Below are 18487 nucleotides of genomic sequence, written 5' to 3' on the forward strand. Positions count from 1 at the left end.
ACACACTGCATATGTTTTTGTACAAATGCAAGCCCACACACGGTTCTACAATCCAACATTTGGGCTCTGGAATAACCTGACTACACCTAACATGAGTTGTTTTTTTATCAGTGGGAGTCTGCTTCTTTCTCAAAATATTTCACATATACATGATGCTTCATATTTTCTTTGTCACTTTTGTGTTTATAGCATGGTTTTCAGTACTTGACACAGGCAAGCTGCTGCTTTGTGGATATCTCTGTGTACAATCCTAAAAACGTGATATTTAATGGATTATCATGAGTTGAAGTCCCCGGAGTTGGGATGGGGATCTGGCCAAAAAATCCATATTGCAATATAAATTGCAACCTCTTGCAATAATGATATATCGTGATATAGAAATAACAATAGAACCATTTCAGAAGCCAAACTGCTAACTGTATTTATTTTTTTAAAGAGAAATAAAAGTAGAATGTAGTTTTGAGAAAATGTGTAGTGCAAAACTGCACTTATACAACACAATGTTGCAGATAAATGAAATTCAAGCACACTAGTTGCAAAGACTTTAACAGAAAAAACTTAAATATATGGGGTTTCTTTCCCTTAGTGCAAACCATTCTAAAAGGCACTACACTTAGTTTAAGTCCATTCAAATGAAAACGTGATGAAGTGCAAAATGAAAACACAACACATTTTTTTGAATAAAGAAGAGCACACATACTGTATGTCAACTAAAGAAAAGTGCTACTACATGTCAGTGAGTTTGGAATAATGGCAGACACATGAATCTGAAACAGCCCAAAACAGACAGGGAATCTAGTTGGAAAATAAATAAACAGTTTGGGGTTTATAGTCTGGACTTGTGAATAATACAGTAAACTACAAAACATTGTGGTGGGTGGTGCTGCCATGTTTTCTCAGACTATTGTCTGACATATGAAGTATACCATCTGAGGATTGCTGTTTCCCAACTGAAATGCTGATTTAGTCATTTCATATGTAGTAGTTTATCCTGTGGTCTGTTTAGTTTCATTTTTTATTGCTTACACATACTGTATATTACAGGCAGTGGCGGGAAGTAACAAAGTACAATTACTCAAGTACTGCTCTTAAGTATATTTTATTTACATTTGATGCAAATTTATACTCCTACTTGACAACATTTCAGAGGAAATTATTGTACGTTTTCCGTGATTTGGAAATTAATACAGTTACAGTTACTTTGCTAATTTAGATTTGCATACAAAAAATATTTAACAAAAGATATGATTGAATGAAATATATGGCCATGTTGTTACAGATCAAATAGTGTATCAAATCAAAAACAAATCAATTAACAGCATTAACATGCTGTTTAAATATCTGCAACAGCAATACAACTCCAACTATAATAATACTTTAAGATTCTGTAAGGGGTCACTCTGCAGTTATGGATAATAAGCACTTTTACTTTTCATATTTAAACCGGCTACATATTGTTGATAACACTTCTACATTTACTGAAGCAAATTCACAATTGCAGGACTTTCACTTTTAATAAATTACATTTGACAGTGGTGCAGCAATGGGTTGTGTTGTATTATCATTGGTTGACATCTGATTATTATGATTATGGCAACTAGCTTGATAAACCTCACACTTCCTAACGTGATGAGCAGCAAAGACATGGATGTGGAAAAATAAACCCAGAACATGACTGTCAATTTAGTACAATGACAATGGAGAAGATGTAGGAATTAATGAGATGAAGGAAGATATTAGCCATCGCAAAATGGAAAGAAAGACAAAGGTTTATATTTTTATCTGCCATGATTTGTTTACAGATTAAAGTGTTGATCAATTAATCTGTTAAAACATCTAAATTGTGGCAGTTGTAAATTGAATGTATTGGCTTGAAAGTTACTGTAATTCAGGTTTCAAGTATCTGTCTTTTCTATAAAAGACCTCTCACACACACACACACACACACACACACACACACACACACACACACACACACACACACACACACCACTCATTGGGTTTTGACTAAACTGGGTCATGTGATGCATCTTACGTGCATCAAGGCATTTTGACATTTTCAAAATTGCTGCCCCAAGGGAGACACTGTGAACACAAGTCAAAATTAATAAGTGAAAACTTTGCTTACAGCTACGTACATGCTTTCCAGCAATGCTGAGCAAATGCCAAATCAGTGTTTTTTCTACAAGGGTTATGAACACAGAAACATATCTAATAATTGGTCTTGTTTCAGCAATGTAATAGGTATTTTTTCTTTAACTAAAGAAACACACACACACACACACACACTCACACACACACACACACACATAGAGTGTGTACGCTGGACAGTGCTGTCCAGGGCTGACGTCATTGTGAAAGCCAGAGGAAGCTGACAGCCACTAAGCGGCGCTGCAGCTCACACTTTCTCCCTCCACCTGCTTGGAAGAGGCAATTAAGAATTGAGTGGCACTATTATTCGCATGCCAGAACTTGGTGTTTGTTTAGTCAGGGAGGCAATTAAAGCCAATTTCAACAGGTTTAATTAGATTGATTTGAATAATTGTTTTGAAAGGCCTCGTAGATCCCGTCATCACAGTAAATCCAGGATTAGCAACATTCATTTGAGTTGCGTGCTTTAACTCATATCAAATTAAATAGACCTCGGGAAGCATTGATCAAAGATTATCCTGAATTTGTACTTTGAAAAAAAAATATTTTGTTTTCACGTTGCATATATTATAGATGTTGTGGTGTGTGTGCGTTGGTGTGTTGGTGTGTCTGTGTGTGTTATTCACTGAGTAAAGTGTAAATGCACCATCTAAAACTGCCACACACTGAATTTGTGTTATGTGGGGGGGGGGCTCAGAAAGGTCAGTTTGGAGCGAAGAGGGAGCACTGTTGCACAGCAGATGCATAATAATGTGGAGGTCAACGAGACACTCATCATGCTTGGTAAAACGTAGCACTTGGCAGGCCGAGCAATCCTTTATTAGTCGCATGTATTCAACAGTGAAGAGTCAGTGATCCAACCAAGTGTAAATCCACCCAAGGCTAACAGAACAAGGGGTGAAGGAGAAACTGAGAGTGAAAAGGATAAATATAGGAGGGCGGTGCTGGTGCTGCAGATTAATTACTGACAAAAAGCACGCATGACCTAGACAAATGAGGAAGTACAAGGTCTGGTAAGTTGGGGAGGAGGATGCTTAAACCAATTGTGGGTCTCTAGGCCAATGCCAGTGCCCCCCCCCCCCCTCCTCTATTCCTTCAGACACATGATTCTGCTACACGAAGAGAGGCTACAAGCTCTCCTCCCCCAGTGCTGCTGATAGGATGATAATGGAGCATTCCTTGGAGCTGTTTCTCATTCATGCTAGCTGTGACAAGGGAGCAACATGCTTCTTTTCCCACTTGGGGCAGCCAATGCTTTCAACTAAGATCATGGGCATGTAACCTGAGATTTGCACACAATGCCTTCCTCTTACTTAAATCCTCTGGTTTATGTGTTGTGGATGTGAGATACAAACCTACCTGTCTCACTGTGCTGTTTTGTCCTATGTGCAGAGCTAAAAATAAAAAAATAAAAAGTCTAATTAGTTCAAATTGGTGGTGACGTTTCCCTCAGGTTTGGTTGTTTTTCCAAATTAAAAATCACAAAACATAACTTGAACAACGTCTCACAACACCTTTAAGGACATGGAGATGTTGATGTTTACACTCTGTTCTTGAAATTGACCTAAACTCAAGCCTTTCAACAGAATAACTGCAAGAATGTCTGGATTTGTCCAGGGCTGTGTAATCACAGAGGAATGTCCGGAGACATTTCTTGCTTTTCCTCTACGAGACCCCTCTTTTCCCACGACTCGTCCAGGTCTTGAGAATCTGTTTCCTCTCGCTCTCTCTTTCTCTCTCCCCTCCCTCTAGCTATGCCTCCCTTCCTCCCTCTCTCCCGCTCTCTGTTTGTGAAGACACATGAATGCCACAAAGGCTGGTTTTATAGGAGTACTACAATACAAGCTCAGTGTCTTCAAGAGCACAAAGAGCAAGAGTCTATGCCTTTTGAGAAACCTCTAGGATGCAACATCCAGGCTAAGGTTGTGAGTTATTTCCAGTGTAAATCAAATTGAAGATTCATGAAAACAAACATGCAACACAGCAGAGTTGAGGGAACTTACAAAGCACATATTGTAAGTTGTTGTCCTGGGGGACTTTCCTATGTTGTGTTGCTTTCAAAAATGTTCTCACCAAGACATAGCTTTTTTTTTTTTTTTTTTTTTTTTAAAGGTTTTGTAGAACAACAAACCTCAGGCTAAATGTGGCCAAAGATTTGTGATGCGTGGAGCTCAGTTGCATGCTTACAGTGCAATATCTCGGATGGTGATGTTCTCATTGGGGATAGGCAGACAATGTATTCATATTTTTATAATGAGGAAGTCTTTGCCCACTTGAGGACGACGTTCGGCTTTATTTAAAGTGTTTATGGGCCTGTTTCAAACACAGGACTGCAGGCATACATCTAAACAGATCAACAACAATGGCAAAAAAAAGCAAGGCCACATGTGGCAACACTTTAGCTCACATGTTTGAGGGGCACCATCAAAATGCTTGTGAGCTATTTGCGGACATTCTTCTCAGACCGTAGGTTTGCTCCTTTGAGGGTGAGTCCGTTGACATGTGTCCTATCAGGGGAAACGTTATCTTCAAATTCTGTGTTGCGGACAAATAAAAACTAAAAGAACATAGCCTACTTTTGATTCAGGAAAAGAAGGAGTCCATTTTTGAATTAGTGACTTTTTTAACCGAGCAATGTTTTACGCCACACAACCACTAAAAGGCTTTTTCCAAGGATTCAAAGAACGTTTGCTGGTCTTAATGTTCCCCAGACACAAAGTGACATCTGCCTCCCTCCCTGCATGCCTGCTGCTCTTTGTTCAGATGAGCAGTGAGGGGAGAGCACACTGAAGGCAAAGATGATGTCACCATTGTGATCATTACTGTGCTGTGTGGTGCCCTATTTTTGACCAGGCGTCACCGAGGGCAGGCCAGAATGTGTGCCTGCACACTGCCCGGAGGAGCAGCGGCCTGCCAGTACCAATTAACACAGAGCCTGTTTTCATCAGTCCTAAAACCGTCTTAAGATCACTCTCTCAGGTCCACCTAAGTCTGTGTTCAGATGCTTCACACGTGCATGTATTTCCCTGCAAAACTGCAAACATTAACACTTTATTTATTATTATTCAGTAATTAATCACTAGACCTGCCCAGCCGTGTTAACATAGCAGTTCACTGGGAACTGTGCCTGTTGAATCATTTTTTTTCCCCAATCAGAGAAATTAATAGAGACAGTTAATTATTAAATGAATACAAATACAACCAGTTACACTAATAGAAATATACACATTTACAATCCTGTTTTTTTTAAAGAATAACAATTTGCTTCAGGGAACAAGTGTGGATTTAATTTGAATTCTACTAATAGAAATCCTAAATGCTCAATTGGCATATAAAGGATTATATCACTGTAAATTAGAACATCATTTCACACCAAACCTGCATTCCGATTCCAAGGGACAATGTTCTCTTTGACACAACCATACTTAAGGATTCATTTATTCATTTATTATTCATAATGAAACTTTCAAACATGCAGGTGTGACAGGCTGACCAACAGATGTTGTCGCCTTCTGACTTCAGTGCTCCAGATCTTTGTCGTTTAAGGCACGTAGACAATACTGTTTTCTACAGTGGACTGAAATGTTGAAGTTTCCAAGGCCCGTAAAAAAACAGTCCAGTCCAGTCCAGTCCATACCCTTTATAAAGATTCACTCCCAATGGGATCTAAGAGGTTGCCAGTAAAAAGATCAGTAAAGATGCACTCCCTGATGTTGTTATTGTGACCAATAACGTCTATGTATTCTCAAAATTCCTCCCTGCTCACTGTTGATGTTTTCAGTTTTTGTTTTCAATATCAACATTGAGCTGAAGGAAAGTTGGGGTTTTATCTTTAAATCAAAAGTTTAAGTTTTTTTTTGGATGAAGCGCTCCAAAACACTCCGCAATCAGACTCGGAGGCAAATGTCAGCTCAAGATGCAGATAAACCAAGCTGTTATTACACTGAGGGATTAAAGATTGTTTTTTAGAGAAAAAAAAATCTTTTTTTTTACTAAAAAGTATCGTTGAACTCTCTGCCCAAACATTTGTACAAAATGTGTGAAGATCCCAAAAGGGTTTGTTCGATCATGCCTTCAATTTCTGATTTTGCTTTGACATATTATGGATTATTCAAGATGTAACCGATGTTGGGAAAGGAGGGGAAAGGTTGTTCATATGTTAATGTTCACTGTTAATCTCAGACTTTGCATTTCAAACAATCAATTTTTGTGGGAAAGTCACAACATTTTACTCAAACTCTACGTTTTCTCGCATGTTCAGCTACAAGACCTCAGATCTCATCAAACACTAAAAAACAGCATTACTGTCCTGAACATTTTTTCTTATTGATTAAAAAGAGTACAGATGCTGTTCTGCATTATGTCTGTGGACGTCATATCTGCAGGGGGGCTTTTTTCATACATTTTATAATAGCGCTTAGGCTTTATACACAGTTCAAACACACCTCTGGATGAATATGAAAGCTTGTTCAATAGATGGATTTTTGATGGCCTTGACACACCTCCTCTGAAAATAGCTCATGGTATGCATTTTTTTCCGCATTTAAATGAGACTTTAAGGTCTATAATTAGACCAAAGGAGGCATTTTAAAACAGGGTATTGGCATCAATTTTACTTTGGATTCGTTTTTTTGTGGTTTCTACTTTTACTTGTATGTAGGCAACAAATGCGTACATGTTCCCCTTGCACACAAATATATGCTCTTAAATATTATTCTTTTAATGGTATCCACATCAAAACATACACAGGGTCTTTGAGTAAAGTAAGATTTGCTTCACATGTAGTCATGTGTGGGTGTTAAAACCACTCCTGAAACCATGTTTCAGGCAGCTCTTATAATTATTTGGTCATGAAACAAATGTCAAATTAGACTAGTAATTATTTCGGTTTTGCTGCATAGCCACAGTATAGATGTATGTGACAGCAATGGCAATTTAGTAGCAGTTCATTATCTTGACATGTGTTCAGAATATAGTTGAACAGGGACATTTGAAGGGAATGAAACACACTCATGGCTGTTTTCCTACTCTTCTTATACCAAACTTAACCTTTCAGATGTGCCATTTCATTGAATTTAATTATCCATTTTCCTGTTATTAAAACACTAACACACACACCATTACCACACTCTTGTTTTCTTTGGTTCTTTTCTATTTCACCAAATTAGGTGTCTATGGTGTTTCTTTCTTCATGAACACTTGTTTCTTCAACGGACAAAGAAATTGTTAATTTCACAATTTCAGGAAAAAAATCTTTGAAGGCCATGTTGGCAGTTTCAACGTGACTCTTTCTATTCAGAATTTGAAGTTAGAGCACAAGACACAATAGACCTCCAGATCTGTTATCTGTATCAGAGACTATATTTTTTCCTACATCAAACTGTTCACTTCTTGTAGATGCCTGGCAAATTTGCATAATTAGGGCTAATGTTACATCAATGAAAGGGCCAAATTCTAACACATACGTTTGGTCTGTCCTAAAAAAAAAAAAAAGGTCAGTGTTGAGACACTGGTTGGCTCACCTGGTAGAGCAGGCATCCCCACATAGAGGTTTACTCCTCTACGCAGCGGCCGCAGGTTCAACTCTGACTTGTTGCCGTTTGCTGCTTGTCATTCTCCCTCTCACTCCCCCCTTTCAAGTCTAAGCTGTCCAAATAAAGGCCTAAAAATGCCCAAAAATAATCTTAAAAAATATAAATAAAAGGTCGGTGTTCACACTAAATGCTAGTCATGTAACACAAGGCATGGCTACTTTGAGATTGGTTACAAGTTCCACTTTTCAGCACACTGCAGTGTAAACAACCTTATTCCTTTTTCATGCTTTAATCCACATTTTTCAGGGAACTCTCTTCAAAACATAACCTGTCCAAGTATCCTCTTAACAAGAAAGCGTCACTTGCAGATACTGAACACTGTTTAAATCTCTGATGACTGATTTGGCCAACAATAATATCTGTCAACATGAGCTGAGAGCCTCCTGAGGATTAGCATTTCAGTGGAATCCCGTAAAATGTAGTTTACCTTTACCTTTGCATTACAAATCACTAGTGGATCACTTACTGCAATAGAAGTACAACTGGTCTCCATGGAATTAAAATAATCTTTCTTATTTTTCCAGGTAATGACCATGCATTATTTAAGTAAAATAAGGAAAACAGACTGGTGTTGCAATTGCACTACAGTAATAACTAATGTCATGCTTTCTATACGAGTCAGAAAAGAGAAGGCAACACAGCACACCTCAGTAAAGGTAATATAAAAACTACAATGTTCACTTATCTATCAAAGTATACTACACTGTCAAACATGTATAAACATATATGTTACTTCCATTGGACAGAAATCAAAGCTAGTTACATGTGGGAACTATGTGTGTGAACTATGATAAAGTAATGCACTGAAGCTTGAAATTCAACTGTGAAAGTAATGTCCCTTGAAAAAATCCCCTCAGCTTCATCCGTCTCAAAAAGCAGAATAAGAGAAATCAAAGTCACGGAATGTCAGTTTCTATGTGTGTGTGTGTGTGTGTGTGCACCTGTTTTTCTTTTTCTTTCTTTTTTTGTCAGTATTGAATAAGGGAAATGTCATGCCACTTTATTTTAAATTGATTAAATTATAAGAAAGTAACTGTAGTCAACGGTATTTAACAGCAGGGTTCCTGCAGGGTGATATTCACACGGAAAGACTAGGTTGATTACCTTAGCTAAGCTCCGGCACTTACAGTAGGCGCAGGTTTGGCAAATGGAATATCTGCTGACATGTGTTGTGGTGTGTGTACACACTGAAGTGGGTAAAAATGTGTTTTATTTGATTCAAAGTCATTTGGCTTTGCTCAGGTTGGGTTGACATTTGCTTGTGATCTAATTCTTCATGGAGAGATGCATCACTGTAGGGCTGGGACTAGTTTCTCCACTTTCCTGGCACAAATGACTCCTCATTCCCAGAAAAGGAACGTACTAATGTGCTCTCTTTTTCTCTTTCTCTTTCTCTCTCTCTCTCTCTCTCTCTCTCTCTCTCTCTCTCTCTCTCTCGGTCAAACACTGACAACATGTGCACACAAACTGCATCTCCTCATTGAATGACAGTGTGAATGTACCTCATCAACGAATGAGTCACTCTACTACTCTGCTATTATGATGATTTCTCCCTTCTGTGTATTACATCATGCAACAGAGGGCTGTGCTCAGTTACATTTACCACAATAACACTCCCTAAGTGCACTCATTTTGAATGTGCAGGGGTTTATAAGTCCTTGGTAACCTTTCATGGAAATCATTTTTCGGTCAATCACATTAACTAGTCCATTCTGTATGCATTTACTGAAAAGTACAATGTTTATTCAAGCTCACAGAGAATCACAAGGCCTAAAAATATTTGTGTCACAAAAAACACAACCTGCTTCCTGTAGATGACTCTGGGGTTAAAGGTCAATGATAAATGCGTGTTTTACTGTCACATGGATTTCCAGATACCACTGGTCGGAGTTTCAGAATATCTGTAATTGGGTCTACGGACTGAAAGCCATTACATTTATTGCAAACCTTCTAAGGGTATAGTAGAATACCAATCAATAACAGCGTTCATCTGGCATAATTGCTGAATTTCATGTCAGCGAAAGAATATGAGTGCTACTTGAAGCACACCAATATTCTACATATAGCAGCTGCAAATTGGTCCCTTGTGCTTCAATCACACAGGCAGTTCAAATCATTGACTTTGCAAATCATTACATCTCACAAGGCATTGTGATGAAGACTACTGATGTATTGAAAGGATGCTACAACGAGAAGATACTACATGGATGGGAAGAATAATTGCGGTCCGGTTGCTGGGTTCCTATATTAATCCAAAACAAAAGATTAAATTAACTCAACTATCATAGCAGTGTCAGATGTTGGAGGCAGAGAGGAACAATAGCACTTGACTCATTCTACAGAACATTGTCTTAATTTCATTTATTGGGTGTTTATTTAATAGTTATTATGTAGGACACAACAACAAGTGAGGCCTAATTCAATTGCATAAAAAGACATCCTTAGGGCACTTTTCTTGTGTGTGAACACTATTTTAAGCCCCATTCATGGTGTTCAAATTAAACATCTCAGAGTTGCTGGAAGCTTTTTGTGTTAATGGAATCCCACATAGCGGATTGTGTGGGGAGGAGAGAAGATGAATCTGTATTCCCTGAATGTGTCTGGGCAAAAAATCAATAAATGCAAGCACAGCTACTTGCTTCTGACGGCTGTCCCTTTCTTTGCATGGTGGACTAATAGAAAAATAATAATTAAATCCAAATCACCACATTAATTTGTTTTCCATCAGTCTCAGGAGAGATGTTTTTTTTTTCCTTCCTGTTTCTTTAGTAGCTCATTATACTTTCTAATCAAGACAAAAAAAGTCCCTCTTTTAGACAGACAAGCTTTCTCCCTTCCCCCTTCTCTTCCCTGTGGTGTGCTTTCTCGCATTGCAGTCATTGTGCTGGCACTTATTATGTTACAAATGACCGAGGTACGGCAGGCATTCTGAGTGTGCATGCAAAGAGGGCCCACCCTTCTATACTGCTAGAGCCTTCTCCTAATGACGATGCTCAGAGTGCCCCCCGACGCCACCCCATGCAGCCCTCTCCCCCATTCCCGCCCCCATGTGCTCTCTTTAATGAAGATTCTCCAATGCAATTAAAAATCCTTGCTTCTTGCTGCTACTGTATGACAAACAGAGCCACCGTCATTCCTCATGGCCTGTCATTCCTGCTGCAAGAGGCGGAGGACATGGAGAAATACACCAGGGTGCCAGTGGCTAAAAAGACAGATAGAGAGGATTGTGTGTGTGTGTGTGTGTGTGTGTGTGTGTGTGGTCTGACAAAGAGCAAAACCCCCTATCTCAACAGGTAATGAAAAGGGGCAGAGAAGAAAATCAATGACCAAAGAACATGGAGAGCAAGCTTATAAAATGGCTATAATGGCATACCACAAGCTGAATAAGGAGTTGTGTGCCCATCCTCCAAACTCAGGTGATCATGAATGTTTTATCAGACCCCTACCCCACCACCACCTTTTCCCTTTTTTTCTTTCTTTTTTATACATAAAAATGATTTCTGAGCAACATCTTTGCAATTCTTGCAGTGACATCAAAACGCCAGCGTGTCACTTTTTAGGGTTGTGACATAACAGCGGAGAGAAACAGAGAGAGAGAAATAACAGGAAACATTTACGGTCATTTCTAATGTTTATGAAGCATTAATATGAATGTGCCTGTAAACCAGCAGTCCATCAGACTGCCAACAGTGAGTTCATTGTTTGCGTGTGATTTATGAGGTGTCCATAAACTAACAGTGAACAGTTTGTTAATCCAGTATAATACCTGTTAAAACAAATACAACAAGGGGTGGTGTGACATGTAGAGAGATACACACCAGTTGGCTCTGGCTCTGTGACCCATACTCATCCTCATTAGGGTGGGGCATATAAGAACAGTTGCCCACTCCATCTGCAAAAAAAAAAAAAAGTAGGAAAAAAATCCTCCCTACCACCCCACCCCCTTGTTGTTTTCCAGTTGAATGAAATAATCTTCCCCCGTCTGGAAACCCAGTCTGGGTCAGAGGGCCTGAGCTCAGCCTGTTGCTTATTGTGTGTTCAGAAGAGGAGGTAAAGCATACAATTAGGCACAGATGGCTGTCTTTGCCAGGCAATGTATTGATCCTATCCCGAGGAAGATCTGTCCCATTTCTGTTTTTGTTTGGCAAAAGCCTTCTAATTTAGAGCCTGTGTGAAACTCATTTGTATTTGTTTGATCATGTATCATCTTTTCAAGGAACGCCATTTGGGCAGTTATTAGGGACACACAAAAGGAATTGAGAAAGGACGGTGACTTAGATATATAGACAGAAAGATAGATAACCTACTAAAGGGAAGATGCAACTCATTAACTACATAATTACAGTGCATATAGGCCTAGCAGCTAATGTGTGTGGATGACAATATTCCAATCAGCCTTGGAGTGATCACTAAGGATTCCACCTTAGTCAACATCACCTGAGCCTTCAGTTTCTCTAATAAAACCAATTTCAGCTGAATTGATTAATCAATTAATCATCAACTATTTTGAAGATGTATAATCAATTAGGTCATTTTACAAGCAAAAATTGCCAAACATTCTCTGGTACCAGGTTATGAGCCGCGTTATGCATATACGCCAGCCCATTTAAAAAACAATGCAGAAAGAAAACAAAATCAAATGTCTTAAATATGAAGATAATTGTAGTCCTACGACTTTGAAATATCTTAGATACAGGTAGCCTATAATTTGATCTAGGCCATTTTATGTAAATCCATATTTTAAGGCATAAATTCCAACCATGATCGACATCTTAATAATGAATCAAACTAATCAAAGTTATATGAAAGTTGTGTATTTTATATGAGAAAACACAATTACATGTTTTTTTTTAATGCCGCGTACTTATTTATTATGTTGTTTACCCCTTACACTATAATCGTCACAGGTTTGTATGATTTAAGACGCCATCACAAATAAAGTTATCGCTTCATCCCTGACGGTGCTGTGAGGCTTAATGACAATGTCGCAATTAAAGTAGTAACGGTCAATAACTGTATCCTTCGCTTACTACGGCCGCTGCACAAATAATAAGTTTTCTTTGTGTGGCAGTAGTGAGCTGACGTCAGGTCGGTTCCTTGAAGTGGAGCTGAATAAACCTTGAGAAGAGTCTCCTTCAATCTGCTGTTAGTAACTAACACACACACACACACCGAGACTCAATTACTGCCCAATTCCCTTCTTTATCATTCGTCCCCGACCTCTCTTTCATAACCAAAACCGACCAAGGAAACAAAGAGGCGACAAGAAGACCGAACCGAAGTGTTAGTTGAACTAAAAACCCACGTTGGAAATAAGTAAAGTGTCGAAACTAAAAAAAGGTAAGTCTTTTATTTCACTGACGCTGTTTTTGCCCCTCGTCACAGAACAAGCGATGAGCTGCGTAGAGCTGGCTTCGTTTCTACTTTCTTAGCTTCTTTTTTCAGCTTGTGTAAACTGGTTATTAGATAGTTTATTGTGTTACGCTGTAGCTAATTCATTCATTCATTCAGTCGGGTATTCGGTAGCGGTAGGCTACATTTAGTCAAATGTGTAAAGTTTTTCTCTATTTACTGTAAAAACGAAGTGTTTTTTTTCCTCTTCTGAGTGGTGACCTGATAGTAGGAATCGTCTTTGTGTCCCTCTCTCCATTTCGCTTGCACCGTTCACTTAGGCTATCTGATAACTTGTCTAATGGTTAAGAATTGTAACTTTTCAGGGAGTTTATGGTGTTTTGCTTGAATCAACCGTGTGTTTCTCGGTCTTGTTTGCGGATTTTCTGCTGGATGTTCGTAACCGTCAACGTTAAACGAGGGGGTGGGGGGTAACTAAGACACTGGAGTGCCGTTGGTCCTCGCTTCCCGTCCGTTAAAATCCATTCAGTTTAATAGTCCCTCGACGCGAAAATAAAACAATTAGCGACAAATACATAAGTATCCCCTTCGGTTCGGATTAACTTGGACGTATAATATTAATTTCTTTTTCCACAGCGGGTCAGAGTTTTTAAGCTTTTCGTGTTGTAGGCTTATTGCTGGCCAGCCTGCCGGAGAGCTGCTATCGTGGTCGCTTCCTCAAAACGAGAGGCATGCAGGCAAGCTAGCAGCCGCCGCTTGGCCGAGTTGTTGAAATGTATCCCTTTGTGTATATTACAATATCCTCCATTTTTCCTGCCCCGTCCAAAACAACAAGCCTCTCGCCATCTTGGTTATTTTAAAATTGTCCCCCAAGCACCCATACCTCCCCCTAACTATCTCTCTCACGCGCACATAGCCTACGCACACACACACACACAGGCTTCTTTAAAAGGAAATGCACGTTTTTTGTCGCAAGTTTTACCAAAGTTTTAGACTTGCTAAAAAAGAGACGGTCACCGTACTTTCTGGGGTTTTTTAGAAAGAAAAGGAAGGTGGTTAATAGATTGTCAGCGATGTCAATTGTATCGGAAAGGGCAGTTTGTGGTCGAGAGCCGTCTACTTTAAAAAGCAAATATAAAGTGACGTAACGGTATATATCAGGATTGTGATCTTTGGAGTGGGAGAGGTGGACATGGTGGCATTTCGGTACAGCCTCAATTGAACAAAAGTGATTATGTTATTTTTAAGCTACGTTGTTTAATGTGTTTGGGAAGTTTACTTAGTGCCGAGCTATGTTTGGCTTTGCAACTGAACGTGAATGGATGACTGAAGGAAGGAAGGACGGAGGAGGAGGGATGGAAGAAAGGAAGGAAAGAAGGATATTAATTACCAAGAATCCTATTAAGGGAAAAACAGTCAAAATGAAATGTAACTGGATGTCACTGCCAAATAACAAGAGATTAGACATCCTTTAATTTGCAGACTTGTTTGAAATAATCATGTGATTCAAAAGGTATTTATTGCCCCTTTAAAGAAACCTTAATTGGTGTACTGCTGTTGTTTTCACAAAGTTGAATTGATGTATGATTGATAGATTTGCCCGATTGATAAGTTTAGGATGTGCACGTGCATCTCTCGTCATCATTATACAAACACAATTTGAATCACCCCTGACTGAGCTACAATATTGATTTGACAATTGATGTGCACATTTAGACAGGAGCGTCTTGGAAAATGGTTACCTTATTTCATTTCTGTCATCCATCTTACAAAAGGTGTTATTTTAGCTTATGCATTTGCTCTGTCCCTCACAGTTCAAACTTGATCTCACTTTCTCCCCCCCCCCCCATGTCCTGTAAGCAGTTTATAAAAGAGGAGGGGAAACAAAAACAAACTGAACAAATGCTTTGAAATGGAAAATCTGATCATTTCACCTCCCACCTCTTTTGTTTGCCCGTTTATTGCTGCAAAGCTGGAGTGCAGAGGAGCAGATGTTTAGCCAAACATGAAGGCGCGGTGCCTCTGTCCTTATGGGGATGGCTCTCCCTCCTCTCACTGCTGATGCATCGACATGACAGCTGCTTGATTTCATGGAGCTGCTAAGAAGCCATTAGTGGTATCGGTGAATTAAAACGGAACATTGTCTCTCAGTTTTCTACCACTATTATAACTATTTGTTGTTTATGTCATTTTGTGCAGTTTTGTTTGAAAATGTGTCTGTGTGTGTGTGTGTGTGTGTGTGTGTGTGTGTGTGTGTGTTTGTGTGTGTATGCTGCAGCTGAACATACAAACCAACAAGAAGTGCTAATAAATTTGTGCAGTGTGTTTTCCCATAATTTAAGAGAGGGAGTGAGCAAGAGCAGAAGTGAAAAAAGGGGAACAAATCTGTCTGAGATTGTTTGCTATGTTGGTTTGAAATGAAAGCACACTGTGCTACCTCAAGCACACTCAAATCAGAGATGTCTCTTCTTGCCAGGCAAAGAAAAAAAATCTCGGCTGGAGTTTTATTCTCTCTCTCTCTCTCTCTCTCTCTCTGTCTGTCTCTGTCTCTCTGCATGTCTCTCTCTCTCTGCTTCTCTTTCTCGCTCTGAAATTAGAACTGTTGTTTTTGAAGAGATAAAGGAGGACTTCCGCTTGACTTGAACATTCAGGAATTAAGGATAGACATAGTTAAGCCCTATTTGCATGTCTACCAAAGTCACAGCAAACGGTTGCTATTGACTAAGCTGATTAGGTGAAATTAGGTTCACGAGCTCTATGTCTGGGGGTGCTGAATCTGACAGAACTTGGACAGCTTTTGAGAAGACAATCCCATGTGCACACATGGCTGTATTCTCTATAATCCTGTAATATTAAATATGGGGCTATCTTTTTCTGTGGAGGAAACCCATAGTTTATTGTGTGTAGTGTTCTTTTGAAAATGTAATGAAGTGAGATTTATTAGGTATGCATGATATATCGATCAAGTCTATATGCGCCAGTGATGCTGGCTCGAAGATGTCACAGTATCACTTTGTACTGGGAGTGCTATTACAACAAATTATTGTGGGGCATATGAATGATTCATCTGTCACTTGCATGCGTGTGCACTTTAATGACAACCACAAACCTGTATAGACAATCATCAACTTTTAGGGATGATTAAGTAGAGCTCAGTTCCACCTTTTCTTCCGTTAACCAAAACTTGTTTTCACTTGCGGCACTTGAGGGTCCACTTGCTGAAGGAAAAAAAGATGCAAGAAGAATACAATACCAAAATATATAAATTGTGTGCACATCCAGCTTTGCCCGATTGCATAAACCTTAAAACGAATTGTTATTACATCATGAAATGAAAGGATTGAGCAGTGTTTCGAGGTGTTTGCATCTTTTCCGGGGTTCAGACTTATGGTACAGTTTAACAGGAATATTAAACTCAAATGTATATATCCATATTGGCATCAGTTTTGACAAACATGACCATAGAAAGATGATCTCCCCAAACTGTGAGTTTGTTGCTGATAAATTCTATTGCTGACTTTATCCTGGGCTACAGCATGTACTGTTTTCTGCGACGAGATATATCATAATGTAAAAGACGTGTTTTTTTGAGACACGATAGAAGAAAACTAAATTATTGAGGACAGAACCATTTAACTTTTGCATGACCATACTCATTGTAACTCCTAATCTAAAATATGCCATGCCCTTGGTGTCAGTATTTTATATTTAGACAGAGATAAATTAGACCTACCAACAATCTATTGATAATAATCTGGGAGCCATGTCGAATCTCTGCATGTTAGCGCTGACACAGAGGTTTGATATTTTGAGAGGAAGTAGAGGTCTGCTCTGTGTTAAGCAAATGATTCAAGAACTCAAAGAATTCAAGAACATTATACAGACTCCTGTTCATATTTCCTCATCCCTCGCCATTGGTCAGCCTTTTAACTTTAAATGATAACGTGCGCGCGCACACACACACACACTCTCTCACACATACACACAAACAATAATGACAAATGAAATAATGTACCAAGAAACGGAGGACTTTAAACAGATGTTTTGAAGGAGACATTAATCCTATAAGGGCTAATGGTCCTTTGAGAAGAAGCAACATGTTAGCGAAAGCCCTAAAAGCTTCTAGGCATTAGATTGACAATCCCGCTTATTGTAACAGATTGAATTGATGCTGCTGTGTGTCTGTCTTGGCCTACTGGTTTGTGGCTGTGTGTTACAGGCCCACGTGGGAATCTCACATATTGCTATGTGTTTACATGGCCTCGCAGGTTAATGTCCTCTCAGCTAGACACTTGGTTAGAGTTCAGATGATCTACCTAACCTTCTGTTACCTTGCTATTTTGGTAACACTGCATGCTGATAATCATCAGGGCACACAAATAATTGTCTAACGTGCATGCCCAGTGATGGCCCCTTTTAACGTGAGCCTTTTCAAATATTCTGGCTACATCTGAGCAGAACTGTCCGCCTGTGTCTGTATAATGAGAAAGGCATCTTATGTTTTGAAAGCCAAGCTAATGAGATGCACATATGCCTCCTGTTGTAGAACCAAATGAAACAATCCAAACTGTTAATTAACACTAAACAAATCAACATCCAGTTTAGTTGTCCCTACATTTCTGCGTGGATTACATATGGCGGATTAATTACCAAACAATAAGCAATGTAAAGTGCAAGTGGGTCACCCTGCATTGACTTTCAGAAGACAGGAGACAGAGCAACCAAATTTGGGAGAGAAAGGCGATAAGCTGCTTCTTTGCGGTTCGTCCCCTGGGCCTCTATTTATCATTCAATGTGAGAATTTCCTTGATGAAAGTCAAGGTTGTTTGTGCTTGCTCTGTCTCGTTGGGATGCCTGTTTTTCCACCAGCAAGGTGAAAAGGTTGATTTCACCCTCCAAAGAGATGCCTTGTTTGGAAAGTCCAGGCTAGTTTCTTTTAATGAAGTCTCAAAAGGTCCTTATGATTGTTCCAGTTCAGGGGTGTTTTTTGTTTTCTATATTAGCGAGGAGGCAAAAAATACAGATGCACTTGTTGTTTTTGTTGAGCCACAGAACAGCATGCACACTAGTCCTCATAATTCATTGTTTGTCTTCATCACATATTCATGCGCAAAAGACATAGCAAAGAAGGTTATCATTTCATGTGAGCAGAAAGCATCCATTTAATGTGGGCTTTATAAAACCTAAGGGTGACAACAAATGGACATGGCAACACTATGAATGCATTTCTTCTCTTGAAAAGAAATCCCATCAGTGGTGTTTGGCTCCATGAAACGGAGACATTCAGGGTCTCTTAACATTGGCTAAAATAGACTGTATTGGAACAGCATAAACACAATGTTAGGGATTTGTCCTAAGAAAAACAAACAAAATGTTTTCTGGGGTTTTTC

General features: G+C 39.1%; 1 protein-coding gene across 12 annotated transcripts in view; it reads left to right on the plus strand.

Moving 5' to 3' along the window:
- The first annotated feature begins 12816 nt into the window (after positions 1-12816).
- The window catches only part of baz2ba (bromodomain adjacent to zinc finger domain, 2Ba), a 64929-nt gene continuing 59258 nt past the window's right edge, over positions 12817-18487 (plus strand). For 9 of the 12 annotated variants that reach the window (XM_034880106.1, XM_034880079.1, XM_034880148.1 and 6 more), the window contains exon 1: positions 12818-13085. The gene's annotated coding sequence lies outside the window, so the exon portion shown is untranslated. Of the gene's footprint in view, positions 13086-18487 lie in introns of all 12 variants that reach the window. The other 3 variants (XM_034880058.1, XM_034880068.1, XM_034880123.1) reach the window with 2 other exon arrangements.

Source organism: Etheostoma cragini, chromosome 1 (assembly GCF_013103735.1).
Source record: "Etheostoma cragini isolate CJK2018 chromosome 1, CSU_Ecrag_1.0, whole genome shotgun sequence".
Classification (NCBI taxonomy): Eukaryota; Metazoa; Chordata; class Actinopteri; order Perciformes; family Percidae; genus Etheostoma; species Etheostoma cragini.